Genomic DNA, 17,896 nt, shown 5'->3' on the forward strand with positions numbered 1-17,896 from the left:
TTTTCTACTCTTCATTGCTTTTATTGCTTCCTCAACTTCCTTCTGTTATCTTCTCTGCCGGTCTGAAAACTGGGGTACTCTCTATGTTGCCATCCCATTCATTCTCTGTATTCAACAGCATTCCATATATCTTTTCCATCTTCCTTTAATTCCATCTGGGTCCACAACGATTTGTCCCACTTCATCCTTCAAGCAACTCACCCCCATCACATCACACCTCTCTTTCGCTATCTGCTTTGCAATCCTGAATACTGTTCTCTGACCATCTTCCGAATCCAAGCGTTCTCCGAACATTTTCCTACATGCCTCCTGCACCTTTGCTACCTCTTTCTTTGCAGCCTTCTTGGCTGCCTTATAACTTTCATGTTCTGCTGTTTCTGCTCCTGTACCCTTCGCCTTCTGCCACTCCTTGAACTTCTTCCTCTTCTCGTCAATCCTCTTTCCAACTTCATCATCCCACCACCATGTTTCCGAGTGCCTCGGTGGTCCTTTTGTCCATCCACATACCTCACCAACGGCTCCCAACAGACAAGCTTTCATTGACATCGAACCACTTTCAAGCTCAACCACATCATCCTCTACCCTACTCAGCCTCTCTTTTAATGCCTCCCTTACTGTCACCTCTTTAAACCTCCACACCTTCATTCTCGGTTGGTACTTCACCCGCCGAGCTCTCCTCGCACCTTTCACCCTTATGTAGCAGACAACCAAGTGGTGCTGTGAAACAGCCTCCTCCCCCGGGATCACTTTTGTGTCCCGGAGGTGCCCCTATCTCGCCTACGCACCATCAGGTAGTCAACGGTTGTCGTCGACCCACCTGACGTGTATGTAACAAGCTTATTATCCTCTTTCTGGAACTGAGTATTACAAATCAACAAATCAGCTCCATCAGCAAACTCCAAAATCCTTTCACCTTCTCCATTTCTCACACCATATCTGTAACCCCCATGAACTCCCTCAAAACCATCCATACTCCTTTCCACATGTCCATTTAGGTCTCCTCCTACCACAACAACTTCCTCATCTTTCACGTTTTCCATCAGCTTCTCGATCGCACACCAGAACTTGTCCTTCTCTTCATCGCTCCGACCAACCGGCGGAGCATATCCCGAGATGACGTTCACCAAGAGCTTTCCAATCATCATTTTCACCATCATCAACCTATCACTCACTCCAGTCACACTCACCACACTGTCTACAAACTCCTCAGAAAACAGGACACCAACACCATTCACGCCCTCCAGGCACCCTTGCCACACAAACTTGTATTTCTGTCCCTGCCTACCCTTCACCATTCTCACACCACTTCCCTTCCATCTCGTCTCTTGCACACAACATATGTCCACTCTTCTTCTGACCAATACTTCCACCACTTCTCCTGATCTCCCTGTCATTGTCCCTACATTCCATGTCCCAAACCTCAGAAACCGATCTCCACTTCGGGCTGTACCCTGCCCATATGTAGTTCTAATTGTCATGGTTCTCTTTTTGAGGCAATGTTTTTATGGCCGGATGCCCTTCCTGACGCCAACCCTCTTAGTCGTCTCTTACGACACACAGGGATACGGTGTACCTATTCTAATCCAGGGTAAACACTGGGAAACGTTTAAAACATGGAAATTCTGGGGGGTGGGGGGGGGGCATCACGGCTGCGGGGGCCCCGTCAGCACCACGCCACGTTTGTCCGGTCAGCACCACGGCGGCCCGGTCAGCACCACACCCTTGGAAAGGACTTCGATGCTGCAAACAAGTATGTATAGGTTTGACTGCAGTCTGTGCAGCCAAGGCAGGTTGACTGGAAGATTCTGGCAAAGGTTTTGTCTCTTTCCGATTAGTGATGACATAGCACAGATTCACAGCTTCACAGCTTTTCGCCACATCTCATCGTTGTGTTTAAGTACCACATCTCATCGTTGTGTTTAAGTACCACATCTCATCGTTGTGTTTTAGTACCAAAGCTCATCGTTGTGTTTTAGTACCACATCTCATCGTTGTGTTTAAGTACCACATCTCATCCTTGCTCCAGAATCGCTCGATTACCCCTCCCAGCTGTTGCAGTTCTTTCTTCATGAATTTTGCAATTTGGGGGCTGAGTACATCATCCGAGAAGAACCGCTTGCCATGCAAAGGGGCCAAATGGCTGGCTTTCCGCATCCTTTGTGCAGAAAGACGAAAACCCGCTGACTCGTATTCAAGCTCGCTCTCTTTCAATAACATGCCCCTATGATTTTTATTATTGCTTTGTCCTCAAGAATTGGATTTTATATCAAAATATGAATATGAGGCAAGAGAACTGTGACATGAGGCAAAATATGAATAAAAGGTCAGCTTTTATTTCTTGGTATTTCTATGTATTTATGTTTTACTATTGTAGAACAATAACACCTTTATGATTAGTCCCCACGTTTTAGGTAAGCCATAATTATTTGAACATATTAACTTAAAGTGGTATAATAGTATTTTGTTGCATATCCCTTGCATGCAATAACTGCATTGAACCTGTGACCCATCGACATCATCAAACTCTTGGTATCTTCCTTTTAGATGATTTACCAATCCTTTACTGCAGCCATTTTCAGTTGTTTGTTTTGGTCAGTCTCCTCTTCAGCAAGGGAAATGCATGCTCCTATTGGATTTAAATCGGGATATTGACTTGGCCAGTCTAAAACCTTCCACTTTTATACCTGATGAAGTCCTTGGTTGTGCGTTTTGGGTCATTGTCTTGCTGCATGGTAATGTGCCGCCCAATGAGTTTGGAGGCATTTTCTTGTACATAGGCAGACAAAAATGTTTCTGTACACTTGTGAATTCATTCTGCTGCTGCCATCATTAGTTACATCATCAATAAAGATGAGTGAGCCTGTTCCAGAGGCAGCCATGCAAGCCCAAACGATGACACTAAGTCCACCATGCTTCACAGTATGCTTTGGATTGTATGCAATTCTTTCATTTCTCCACACCAACCACCTTTGCATCACTTTGGTAAAAGTTTATCTTGGTGTCCTATTTGCATAAAACTTTGTTCCAGAATTCACGAGCTGTAATCAATACTTATTGGTGAATTATAATCAGGACTTTCCATTTTTGGTGCTGATGAGAGGTTTGCATCTTGCAGTGCAGCCATTGTACACTACTCACAATAAGTTAGGGATATTGTGGGAGTGAGTTAATTTTTTTATTCGGGGTTCGGGTTAGGGTATTAAAATTAAGAATGCTGTGTTTTTTCACACTCATTAACAACCATAGAATTAGGACCAACAACTTTTTCAACATAATTAATACACAAAATCAACCACACCGAAGAACCTGCCAATATCCCTAACTTATTGTGAGTAGTGTAATTCTGCTGTCAAAGTATTCTGTGAATTGTAGATTGTGATACTTTCACCCCTGCACTCTCAAGGTTGTTGATTCACTAATAGTTGTTTTAGGGTTTTTCTTCACAGCTCTGATTTTTATGCCTCCTCTGTTGGTGAATTCGCCGGAGGCATTATGTTTTCAGGTTGTCCGTCCAGCCTTCCGTCCGTCCACGATAGGTTTTCGTTACAGCGATAACTTGAGAATGGCTGAAGGGATCTTAGTCAAACTTGGTGCAGATATGTATAATGAGGTAAAGATGAACCGATTCGATTTTTGGGTCACGAGGTCAAAGGTCATGTTAAGTAAAAATCCTGTTACCACAATAACTTGTGAACCAGTGATGGGATTCTGACCAAATTTGGTACAATTATGCAGAATGATGTAAAGATGAACTGATAAGAATTTGGGGGCAAGAGGTCAAAGGTCAAAGTCTAATAGGTCTCTAACTTGAGAATAGCTGAAGTGGTGCAATTCAAACTTGGTACAGCTATGTATAATGATGTAAAGAGTAACTGATTAGAGTTTGGGGTCAGAGGCCATGTCAGGTAAAAATGTGATGTGAGAACAGCTGAATGTATTTAAATCAAACTTGGTACAAATATTATAATGATGTAATAATGTGGGCGGAGGCATATCGGTCGACGTCGTGACGTTGAAGTGTTCTAGTTCTGTGATCAAATGCAGTTTTCCTTGGCCAATCCAGCTGTTGTCTATTGCTAAGTACACACAAGTGGTTTCTTTCTTTTTAAAGACATTCTCAATTGTTGTATTTTCGATGCCCAGTTTTTGTACTTTGGTTCTAATTGAATTCTTCTGTTCTTTCAGCTTCCAAATTGCCTGCTTTTCTTTCATAGGCAGTTCTGTAGTCTTCTTGTTGGTTTATGGTACTGTCACCAAAGGCAGACTCCCAAGACAAAAGCAAAGGCTAAAACCAAGACTTGACATTCGCAGCTCTTTTAAGTGTGAATGATCAATGCAACCAGAAACACCTGAGCAACAAGAAACACCTGCCAGTCATTTGTTCCAATACTTATGCTTACCAAAAATGGGGGGATTAAACATAAAAAGTGCTCTTGTTCTACAATGGTAAAACATATACATATAAATACCACGAAATAAAAGCAGACCTTTTGTACTCTTGCCTCATATTCATATTTTGATCTCAAATCCAAATTTCTTGAGTATTTTTTTTTTTTTTTTTTTTTTTTTTGTATACAAGATCGAGGCTCGTGAAAGAGCGAACATTAATCACACAGAGAGACAAACCGACACATAAAACATATAACATAGGGAGCGGTAGACAAGATGGGGAGAGAGGGGGAAGGACACAAACACAACATTTGAGAGCAGGGACCGAGAGACATGGAGACATCGAGAGATCTGAGAGAGGGCGAGGGCTTTGGGGGGGGGGGGGGCTTGGGAAGGGGGCAGTGGGAGAGGTATAAAACATATGGACACTGCCAGGACTTCCAGGAAAGAAGTTGGAATTTCAAACAAGGTGGATCTGGGGTGAATTAGCGGGGGTAGAAAAGATCAAGGTTTTGGATGGGGGAAGATAAGAGATGGTGGTGAACAGCTGTTTTAAAGACCTGGAGGGAGGAGTGGGATTGAAGGGAGTGAGGGAGTTTGTTCCAGAGGCGGGAGAAAAGAGGAATGAAAGAGTGAAGGTGAGCGGAGAGCCGAGATTTCGGCAGTTTAACCATCAGAGGGTTGCTGGCAGATCTTGTGCGACCTGTAGGAATATTTGGGGGACAGAGCACAGAGAGAGCTGGGGGTGCAAGGCCGGAGAGGAGTCGGTAGAAGACAGAAAGACCACCTACCTGCCTGCGGTGAGTGAGTGAAAGGCCCTCAGAGATAGCTTCATCGCGGGAGATTCCAATAATTCTGAAAGCTTTGGTTTCAACAGCGTGAAGCCGAGCTAGGTGTGAGGCAGGAGCACCGGCCCATAGGGGAGAACAGTATTCCATTGAGCTGCGGATGAAAGCCTTGTATGTGGTGAGGAGCTCAGGTGTGCCGAGGAAGGACTTCGCACGACGGAGGATGCCCAGTCGGCGACTGGCTTTGGAGGCCAGCTTGGAAATGTGGTTTTCCCAAGAAAGATCATGGCAGATAGTGAGACCCAAAATCTTGAGCGACAGAACTTCTTGGAGAGGATTGTTGAGAAAGTAGATGGGAGGGTTGTCCAGTCGATCTTTTCGGAGAGACATAGTAAGAGTGTGAGATTTGTCAGGATTGAAAGACATGTTCCACTTGTTTGACCAGTCTGTGATTTTGTCCAGGTCTTCAGAGAGTGAGGAGGCAGCAGACTGCCGATCTGAGGGAAGAGGAATGGAGCGGCAGAGAGTGGAGTCATCAGCAAAGAGATAGAGAGGATTTTCGAGAGAGTCAGAGAGATCATTGATGAAGACCAGAAAAAGCACGGGGCCCAGAACACTGCCTTGGGGAACTCCAGCCTGAACAGGAAGAGGAGATGAGAGAAACCCATTCAGGGCCACACGTTGACGACGACTAGAGAGGAAGTCCGCCAGCCATGCGTGGAGATTTCCATGGATACCAAAGGAGGAGAGTTTGGTGAGCAGAGCGGGGTGCCAGACCGTGTCGAAGGCACGTGATATGTCGAGGGAGACAGCTCTAATTTCCTGTTTGGCATTGAGGACCTCCATCCATTGTTGAGACAGCAGAAGCAGCATGTCCAGAGTAGAGTGACCTGGTCTGAAACCAAATTGATGATCAGAGATCAAGCCATTGGAGAAGATACATAGACATACATACACAAAATCAAGCCATTGTGTATGTATGTCTATGTTACATAGCAATAATAACAAATTTGCCTTCACTGTTCCAATATTTATGGAGGGCACTATGTATGTCTATGTATACACAAAGAATTAAGTTAAGCACCCCCCCCCGTTTTTTTACAACCTCGCACATTACAAGTTTGTTGTCGTCAAAACAGTGTAATATACCCATGATATTGCTATATTTTCTGGAGAAGTGATATTATGGTCACATAAAAACATAACAATCATGCCGTTTTCAATATTTTATTCTGAATAATTTAAGGTGAAATTTTTTGGGAATTTTAGGCATATTTTCACCTCAATTTAAGTATGGAGCTATAGGTCCATCACGGACAGTGTGGATGACGTTTATGTTTTCTAACGTACAGTCATTGTTCTGAGAAGACCTCTAGCGATCTTTGCGTCAATAACGTGTGTAGGACCCACGTGATCGGATCACTGACTCAACCCTACGTCTCATAGACCCTGTAAGCCGTCGTATGCGTTGCTGTGGCAGGTTGAACCCCCTCGAGCACGTTTGGGACATGTTGGGACGACAAATTGCGAAGATGGTCCCTCCAATAGCCAATCTGGATGAATTGGAACGTGCATTACATCGGGAATGGAACAACCTGCCACAGCAACGCATACGACGGCTTACAGGGTCTATGAGACGTAGGGTTGAGTCAGTGATCTGATCACGTGGGTCCTACACACGTTATTGACGCAAAGATCGCTAGAGGTCTACTCAGAACAATGACTGTACGTTAGAAAACATAAACGTCATCCACACTGTCCGTGATGGACCTATAGCTCCATACTTAAATTGAGGTGAAAATATGCCTAAAATTCCCAAAAAATTTCACCTTAAATTATTCAGAATAAAATATTGAAAACGGCATGATTGTTATGTTTTTATGTGACCATAATATCACTTCTCCAGAAAATATAGCAATATCATGGGTATATTACACTGTTTTGACGACAACAAACTTGTAATGTGCGAGGTTGTAAAAAAACGGGGGGGGGGGGGGGGTGCTTAACTTAATTCTTTGTGTATATATATGACCCCATTACTGCATTAGTGTGTACCAGGGCCACACCAGCCATTGCAGTTTGATGTTAAGCGCTTGCGCTGCAAATTTTCATTAATCAGTAATTCCTGGAAAAAATGTACAAGCAAAACAAACGGGCATGAATTGAAAAAGCAATTCGATATTTCATTTATCTACACCTAAGGTGATTGACAAGATATCTTTCATCCAACATTCAGCATACATGCTTTGGTTGTCATTTTGTGAATAATTGTAAATCTAAAATTGTACATTAATCGTAGGAAAGTCAAGTACAATATATGAAATATTTTGGTTTGTTTCTATTCTCAATTGTTAACTCTTTTCCAAATCAAGTATCTCTACAGAACGATCCAAGCAAGGAAACAAAAATGTTACATAAATATGCATTTTGAGCCCTTTTGGTGCGAAATAAAAATGAATGAATGAATGAATAAATGAATGATCGTTTTAAGGCCATCTTCCCCGCTAGAGCGGGGGTTGGCCTTGCGAGCCCCATGACAATCATGGTTCCCTGTTTGAGGCAATGTTTTTATGGCCGGATGCCCTTCCTGACGACAACCCTTGGTCACGCTCTTACGATGCGCAGGGATACGGTGTACCTATTCTAAATCGGGGTACACACCGTGATCATTCATCCCAGCAAGCTGGTACTCAATTTGCCGAGCTCGGAAGGATGACAGGCTGCAACCCCCCTGGCGTTAATTCAGCGATCGACCGGGATTCGAACCCAGGATCCTAGGATCCCAAGCTGGCACCCTAACCGCTAAGCCAACACCAGGGATTTTGGTGTGAAATAAGTTAACATTTTTTATTATATTTAAAAAAATGCACATAGTCTTTCAATTGCATGTTTCCAAGTACATTTGTGCGGGAGTACAATCACATTACAAGTTTACAAGTACAATTCAACTTTGAATTACAAGTGCTTTCCAAAACTCCAAATACATTTGTAGCTCAAATAAGTGACCAACTGAAAGACCATGTATGATTTGGTCTCCATGTGTTATACATGACTCATTGTCTGTTTCACAACAGCTGCTTATCTTCACATATTATGTACTTTGATAACAAGCAATGCTGAAAATCGCACTTATTTAAAGAAACCTTTAGACTGATATTCCAGTAGTTTTGCAAGACGGATGGCCAAGCCAGCCTCTTGATTCTTAATCTACAGCAATCAAACAAAGATAAAATTGACACCTGGAACGTATAGGAAGTGGTGTCCAGTCCATCCCAAAATGTAAAGTCTGGATCCCCAGACGAACAGGCATAACTTCAGGGTGCCCTCACTAATTCCTGAACGTTCCAGCTTCCTACGTCAAATCCTCCAAGTAGATGATATATACATCGATACGTACTCTTCGTCCATTATATACACGACCGTGGATTGGCGTGCTTTGTGAGGCTCACCAGTGTCACCACATGTTGCTGCAGAGGTACAGGCTTGCGGGGAGAGGAGGCGTGGGATGGTGTGTGGGGGGTGAGGGAGGTAAAAAAATAAATAATAATAATAAATAAATAAATATATATATACAGTGCGTATCAAAAAAAAGGTAATCCGAATTCAAGTGGTTAATATACAAAGGTTATTTATTTTGACAATTTACATGTGGTTTACTAATTAAGAGGAGATCCTCAGCTTTCCATTGATACTGTTACAGACGCGGTTGTGGATGTTGGTTTACCGAGCGGTTTGGTATGACCGCGTCTGCACAGTTTACCCGATTATACTCGAACGTTGGCCGAGTCGCGCTATGCTAAATCAATTAAGGAAAGGACACAATCGGCTGGATTAAATGACACGACACCAGGGGTACAGTTCTCAAGACCTCCGGAGGAGGTTATAATATTTCGGAACGTTTAGATTACAGGGATGAGAGAGACAGCATAGGAAGGTAGGCACTTAAATACGGTCTTATAGTAACCCCGACAGACGACAGATAAACGGGACAAGACTGACTCACACCGGGATTGATGGCAAGGAAGGGCAGGTAGTCGAGGCTCAAGGTGCACCTTGGCTCAGGGGCAGAATCGACCCGGTCCGGTCCAGAGATGCGGGAGGTCTCTCAGCGCTCGGAGGTGGCGACTGGTTCTCTTTGCTTCAAGCTCGGGGCGCATCTGACCTCACATCCGGTAAGTCGCGTATATCCGGCGGGGAGTGACACGCCCTCGGCTCGTTAGCTCCGCCCCAGATGGAATCGGCCCGTTGCTTCTCATTGGGTGCGTGCGGGGGGTTACCGGGCTCCACCCTTGACGAGGGGCCGACAGGCAGCCCCTTCGTGGTAACCCCGTCGGCGCACATGGGTAATGGCGGCTAACCGAGCCGGAGTGAGGACGCACACTCCCCGCGCGCTGTTGTGGTAGTTGTTGTTGTAGTTGTGGTTGTTGTGGTTTCATGAGGAAGATGGGAGGAGGTATGGGGAGGTCCTAAACTCACTACTGGTGCCATACAATCACATTCTGGTGCAACGAAGAGTCAGAATTAATGGAAGCGAGTCCTTAACTGACATAGACTAAGAATAACTAGCAAGATGTCCGAAAGTTGTCTACGTGAGATGCGGTGGACCTGGGCACGACATTTAATGGGGGAAGAAGGGGAAGGTCGGTTCTACAAAGTGTTGTTTACAGACAATGGGACTAGGGAATGGGGGATTGGGGATAGTTGGGGAAATAGGGGATTATTTACAAGCGGATATGGATGGAGGCCAAATCCCATATCCGCAACATTGCACCCTTCTCTACCCTCGGGGCGTCCCGACCCGATAAATTTTTACCTACTTTAGTGTGGCACTCAGATGTAGTTCCCTCTACTATTAACTCTACCCTGAGTGCGACAGTTTTACAGATGTTCACAAATGAGTAAATATGTCCCCCTGCGACGTTGCACCCTTCTCCTCACAGAAACACACCCACAGGATAACCGAATCGCGGAAAGAATTTGCAAACTAAACATACAGCCGGTCGGGAGCATTATTTACAAGACTACGCTGATATTTACACTACGATCCAGGACCTGTTTTTGGAGGAACACATGCAGATGTTATGCATAGAGAGAGCACGCATGCCAGCATCGATACACCAACCCACGAGTGCTCTGTGGCCTTACGGCCTTTAATAATGTGCAGAGCACCCCTTCCAAGCACCAAAAGCACCACCCCATCATGTACAGTCAGCACCATCCGGTGCACCAATAAAGTGTCTATAAATCACCGGTGGTGTCGCAGCCGGCCGATGTTCTGCCGCTGGTCTTGCCTTCGTGTGGTGCACTTGGTGTTCTGGCTTCTTTAAAAATAAAGAAAGGCGCCAACCGCGTCCATTTCTTTATTGTGGCCGTCAGGGGGCCAACTATTAGTGGTTCACCTGTATGGCATAGGTGCCACGTTGACCCATAGGTCCATCCATGGGTGGTGCTTGCCCGCAAAAGAACTGCGGTCCATGGTGGGTGGCCACAAACATTGCGGTCCATATGGTGTATCGATCCCGGCAGCAAGCAGCGAAAGTGCAGGCCCACAACTGCGGAGCCAGCACCTCTCTCTCCTCTCTCTCTGCCCCAAAGCCAGATCCTCGGAGGTGGGAGACAAAAGAAGAAGACAAGTGAGTAAGGTGGTAAGGGCGCAAAAGTGCACGCAATACAAGATGATGCACACTGGGGGCACATGGGAACCAGGTGAGACAGGTACGTTCCTACCGTACGCCCCCCCCCCCACCAGGTAACCTACATGGCCCCTCCCTTACCCCTTACTGTATCCACAAAACACAACACTACCCATAAACATCTACTTTACAAATCAACAACCGTCCCTACTGTCTTCCCCGTTCCTCCCATATACCAAATTCGTCTTCTCTCCCTCCTAACCAATCAAATTTGCCATTTTCAACTCTCATCAAAATTTGCCATCTCCAACTGAACATCAAAATTTGCCATTACCAATTCATCATCAGTCCCTCCTAAGGAGGGAGAGATGGAATCACCCCAATGTCTCATCCACGTCGTGATGCGTCTCACCAATCCACAGCAATCTCATTTCCTGCAACAAAACAAAGAAAACACAGGTGTGGAGTCATCATCATCACCACAGGTAAGTGGCTGCGTATGGTGCGACAGGTTCATCAATCCTAACTATTTCCTAAATGACTAACAACTTTACATTACCCGGGGTCTTTCTCCTGCCAAACCATTGGCCCTCTTACACTATGGGTTCTAAAAACCAATTCCCATTGCCCAAACTGTGGTGCTTTTCAATTTGGGGTCTCACTCCCCCGATTCATCTCCCGGTGCCCTCGCACAATTTCTGGGCCGCGACGTGTAGCTCTCCTAGCCGGTCTACCCACCTGCACACCTCCACCACTGCAGTTGCCTCCGAGCTTACCTGCTCCTTACCCTAACCTATCTACCTGGGGAAGGCCCTCTGGCGCTCTCCCCACTCGGTGCCCTCTCTGGCACTGGGCTACCCGGGTCCGTCCTCCGGATCCTCGGGCCCCACTGACACTAACGGCTCCCAGAGCCCACCTGCGGCCTCACCTGGCCGACATCCTCACAGTGGTGGAGTGCCCAACCAACTACACACACTAACAGGCTACACGCCCAGCCATTTCCACAACACTAATGCACCCATCCACAATACCATTCTGCACCCGCACCACAAATGCCAATATCCAACCACAATTTACCTATACCCTCTACCTAACACTTACACTACCCGCCCCGGGTATCCGTGATGGGGGTCCACTCTTCCCCCATTCACACCTTCGCACCATGCACACCACTCCGTACCACTTACTCCAACTCCCTCCACACACCTGTACTTGCACACCTGTGCTCTCACACCTGGTGCCACCTGCACCCTTCTCTCCCCAAGCGCATTCGCGCTGATCCACAACACTCACTACTCATCCACTGCTTCACACACCTGTCCAGTTCTCACACACACGGCATCATCTCATCTAACTACTCCCCTCTGAAACTTGCGCTTCCCAGTCGTCCCTTTAAACTATTGCGCTCCCTCGTCATTACAATCCACACTAATCTACCTGCGTCCCCACTACAGGTATCAGTCACTAACTAACCTTAACGTCACCTAATGTCATCTTCTAGGTCCCTACAATATAACCTAACCCACCCGGGCTAGTTTTCACTGCCATACACCCCATAAGCTATTGCGCATTTGCCCCCTAGTTTGTGAGGGATGACAGAGTTGCCATCCCACCACATCGGGCATCTCCCACTACCAATTTTGCACATCAAATTTCAACAAATGAAAAATTTGCCAATCACTACCCATCATCTGCCAATCATTACTGCCACTCCTTTGCCAATCAAATTTTGTTTTTCTCTAATTTTGGGGCCAAAACACTAACCTCATCACCCAGTCTACTCACTAATGCCTCTCGGTGCGCCAATTCCTGTCCAAAGCCCGGCTTCGTACAGCCAAGCCATGAATGCGGGTTGTTTGGTGCCAGCGGCTGGACACGTCCCGCATTCGGTGCAGGGCAGGAGGTTTACCCGGGCCGAGATCCCACGCACCATCTCGGCACGGAGCCATCCCATGGCTCGATCTCGACCTGCCGGAATGCCTCAACAAAAGGTGGTCGCCATGACGACCCTTCCTATCCAGCCGCCCGCTCCGCCTAGTGGAGCACGGACGCGGCCATTCAAAGCGAGGCCCAGCACGCACCGAGGGCCCGATTCGGCTAAAAGTCGCTCTAACCTCTAACCCGGTTACCTTCGATGCCTCACCTGAATGCTTACACCCCGCAGCCCGTTCCTTGCTCACACATCCAGCCGTTTCCATGCTCCTCGTACCTTTCCTTACACACCTCGGTACACTCATTCCACTCACAGCCTTGGTCACACACCTGACCACCGAACACTTTGGCACACATTCGTTGGTCGCACACCTCACCAACACACCTCTTCGCGCCCCCTCCTCTGTGACAATCACAGGTGTGCTCTCATTCGCACACCCAACCACGTGCCTCACTACCAATTCCAGCGTGCATTCCCACTCACGCTCTACCATTCCAGGTGTGCTTCCTTTCTCACCTGTCACCACCAACTCACGCTCCGTGTCACTCTCACTACTCTCACCACCACTCTTCACAGCACACTCACCCTTACTCTTGACAGCGCACTCTTTCCTCATGCACCTGTCCGTCACACACCTTTCTCGCGCACACTCTTGCGCACACTCTCCCGTCACACCCTCTGTAACACTTACCACACCGCGCTTCCATGTGCTCCCTCGCACACGCGCTACGACCGACTCACTCTCGCCAGCACCCTCACTCCTTGGCACGCACTTTTTCCTCACACACCCCAGAGTCGGACTTTCTCGCACACCTCCTTTTTCGCACACCAGACCTGTCGCACACTTCACCAACGGCCTCTCACGAACACCCGGGTCCATCTCGACCCCCAAGCTTCTTAAATCACCTGGCGCATCATACGCACGACCATATTGGTCACCACTTACACCGGGTCCTCTTCCTCTTCGCTTCTCCTCCATCACCTGCGAATCCCTCATCCAGTTAATGAGCACATCATCACGATCCGAACACAGACTTCGGACCAATTCTTTTATCTCCTCTTTTATCTCTTTCTTATCCCCTCTCCGTCGCTTCTTAATTTCGCTCACCCCTTCTTCCACTTCTTCTAATTTCTGCTTCACCTCTTTTATTCCCCGGTACGTCTCCTCAAGCTCATCCTCTAAGGCTACCTTGACCGTTTCTATGTGCGTCCTCACCTGCCGGTCCTTCGTCTCCATTACCTCTACCACCTCGTCCAACCTCGCTGTCAGTCCCTCACGTACCATCTGACATTCCCTCTTTGTCGCTATCAAGTCGTTTTTTATGTCGTTTTGTGTCGCTTTTAACCCTCCTAATACCGCAGTGTTCCTTTGAACCTGCTCCGTTAGTCCTTTTTGTCCCTCCGTCAGCTGTTCCACCTCCTGCGTCAGGTCCTCTATGCCCCCTTGTAACTTTACAGTCCCCTTTCTCACCTCCTTCTCCATGTGCTCCTTACAGTGCCTCACCTCCTCGCGCACTCCTCTGACCTCCTCACTCACTCCTCTTCTGATCTCCTCTCCCATCACTTGCATCTCCTGCCCAGATGCCACCCTCATCTGCTCCATTTCCTCCCTGTGAGCATCCAGTTTGGTTTCTACCCCCATTCTGACCCCCTCTATCTGCTGCCCCATTTGTTTAACTTCCCTTTCCGCTTGGTCCCTCATGTCCCTCAATTTGCCTTCCATCCTGTTTTCTAACCCCTCTAACCCCTTTTGCATCCCTTCCATTTGATTCTCTTGAGCGGCCATTCTGTTTTCTACCCCCATTAACCCATTTCTCACCTCTTTTATCCCGTTGTCTAACCCCTCAAAATTATTGTCTAACTTCCCCAATTTCTTGTCTAACCCCTCACCGGTACCCCTCGCTTCGTCCCTCATTACCCCCATTTGGCCCTCCAATCGCTCACTATCAGCCCTCAATTCGTCCCTCATTACCCCCATTTGGTTTCCCATTACCCCCATTTGGCCCTCCAATCGCTCACTCTGAGCATCCATCCGGTTCTCCATTTGTTCCATAAGGGCCCTCATTTGCAGGAGGAAAAGGTTCGAATCCACCAGCGGCGCTACCACGGTCGCGGGCGCGGTCGCCGTGGCCATGTGCGAGGCGCCATTTTGTGCGTCTGCTACCCTCACTGCTTCGCTCTCCCCATGTCCCTCACTTTGGTCCTGGATCGACCCTGCCTCACTCTCCCCCACCGGAACCCAGCCGTCTTGGTCTGCCATAGCGCGACTTTCAAAATTCGGGTTTTTATTTTTTTTGTAAAACACAATCAAATTTCGCCGTTATAATTTCGAGCGCGGGAAACGCGCTCCGGATCGAAATCCACTTCCCGACACCAAAATGTTACCCTAATGGTACAATTGGTGTTCCAAAATTTGGGCCTAACTGAATTTAGTCCCAGGTCCGAATCCAACTCCTCGACACCAAATTGTTACAGACGCGGTTGTGGATGTTGGTTTACCGAGCGGTTTGGTATGACCGCGTCTGCACAGTTTACCCGATTATACTCGAACGTTGGCCGAGTCGCGCTATGCTAAATCAATTAAGGAAAGGACACAATCGGCTGGATTAAATGACACGACACCAGGGGTACAGTTCTCAAGACCTCCGGAGGAGGTTATAATATTTCGGAACGTTTAGATTACAGGGATGAGAGAGACAGCATAGGAAGGTAGGCACTTAAATACGGTCTTATAGTAACCCCGACAGACGACAGATAAACGGGACAAGACTGACTCACACCGGGATTGATGGCAAGGAAGGGCAGGTAGTCGAGGCTCAAGGTGCACCTTGGCTCAGGGGCAGAATCGACCCGGTCCGGTCCAGAGATGCGGGAGGTCTCTCAGCGCTCGGAGGTGGCGACTGGTTCTCTTTGCTTCAAGCTCGGGGCGCATCTGACCTCACATCCGGTAAGTCGCTGCGTATATCCGGCGGGGAGTGACACGCCCTCGGCTCGTTAGCTCCGCCCCAGATGGAATCGGCCCGTTGCTTCTCATTGGGTGCGTGCGGGGGGTTACCGGGCTCCGCCCTTGACGAGGGGCCGACAGGCAGCCCCTTCGTGGTAACCCCGTCGGCGCACATGGGTAATGGCGGCTAACCGAGCCGGAGTGAGGACGCACACTCCCCGCGCGCTGTTGTGGTAGTTGTTGTTGTAGTTGTGGTTGTTGTGGTTTCATGAGGAAGATGGGAGGAGGTATGGGGAGGTCCTAAACTCACTACTGGTGCCATACAATCACATTCTGGTGCAACGAAGAGTCAGAATTAATGGAAACGAGTCCTTAACTGACATAGACTAAGAATAACTAGCAAGATGTCCGAAAGTTGTCTACGTGAGATGCGGTGGACCTGGGCACGACATTTAATGGGGGAAGAAGGGGAAGGTCGGTTCTACAGAGTGTTGTTTACAGACAATGGGACTAGGGAATGGGGGATTGGGGATAGTTGGGGAGTATTGGGGAAATAGGGGAATATTTACAAGCGGATATGGATGGAGGCCAAATCCCATATCCGCAACAATACCTTCCATGCATCATTGCTGTCACATGACTGAGTACATGTTCATTGAAAATGACAAGTTCAAATCGCATTTTTACAAGTTTGGCAAATCGATGCAAGTCAGGATAATTGGTGCAAAATGAACGTCAGATGTGAACTTTTCTCAGGAATGATTGGCCTTCATGCACCCACACCTTCAACATGTCCACCTCCCCTTTCAACACAAAGCTCACAGTGGCGGAGCATGCCCTGAACTGCTCGTCTCACCATAGCCGGGTCATTGCGCAAAGCATCCACCATGTCGAATACAGCCCTGCAATTAGTCAAGATCACGGGGAGGAGTTACGAACACCTTGTTCTTCAAATGTCCCCAAAATAAATAATCACATGGTGTGAGGTCAGGTGATCTTGGCGGCCATTCCACTGCATGGTTGAGGGCGATGACTCGGTCTCCAAAGAGTTCCCTCAGTCGATCTCAGACAGCGATAAGACGATGTGCTGGGGCGCCGTCTTGGGCCCACCAGATATCTGAAGACACCACGAACCTGTCGCTCAAAGTTCTCGTCCAGCTGCGGTAAAACTTCATCATTGATCATCTGCAGATACCTGTTACCATTGACATTCTTTTGAAAGAAAAATGGTCTGATCACCTGACCACTTCCACAAAGTCCCAACCAAAGTCCACTTTTGTCAATTCATGTTGGTGTCAAAATTAAATTCCTGGGGTTGTCCTGTCGGTGCATATTCAAGAACATTATGGGTATTGACCTTGCCGTCCATGGCGAAAGCAGCTTCGTCACCGATAGAGATACCGCAGGAAATTGACATCTGCTTCGCAACGTGCTATTAACCATCTGGCAAGCACCAGCCTCCTGGCAAAATCCCCTGGCGTAAGTTGATGCCGGATGTGAATCCGATATGGATGTTGCTGGAGGTCCAGTCTTGTGATTCGGTTGAATGTTGTTGAAGGTAATCCCGTCCCATTTCGTCTTGCGCTGGTATCCCTAGGATGCTCCAAAACTTGCTGCCTTACTGCTGCAATGTTCATTTCCGATCACCCAGTGCGCCTCCTACCAGAATTCTCCTTGTCGCCCAGATGGTTTTGGCTGCTGGAGGCTCCCGCTCTGGGAAATGTTCCCTGAACGCATCACGAGTTCGCAGCAAGCTTCCGATTTGGTGAAAGGTTGGAACCACGAAGGTCCGCTGTTCAGTTGTAAGTTGAACCATCTTTTCAATGACTCAGTCTCTAAACCCATACACCATCGGCCCATCTTAAACAAAGGATGACACAACTGACGATTACCAGACCAGCTTAACAATTTTACATAATCAACTTGGCAGTCGACAAGTAATGTGTCCATTTAAAACTGTCTTGCACCAATTAGCCAAACTTGTAAAAATGCGATTTGAACTTGTCATTTTCAATGAACATGTACTCGGTCATGTGTGACAGCAATGATGCATGGAAGGTATCAATGGAAAGCTGAGGATCTCCTCATAATTGGTCAACCACATGTAAATTGTCAAACTAAATAACCTTTGCATATTAACTGAGTATCGTTGAGAGAGAGGAAGACAAATGATGAATTGCGAAAGATGATGGGAATAGAGCCTGTGATT

This window comes from Myxine glutinosa, chromosome 1, assembly GCF_964187855.1.
Source record: "Myxine glutinosa chromosome 1, kmMyxGlut1.1, whole genome shotgun sequence".
NCBI classification, from domain to species: domain Eukaryota; kingdom Metazoa; phylum Chordata; class Myxini; order Myxiniformes; family Myxinidae; genus Myxine; species Myxine glutinosa.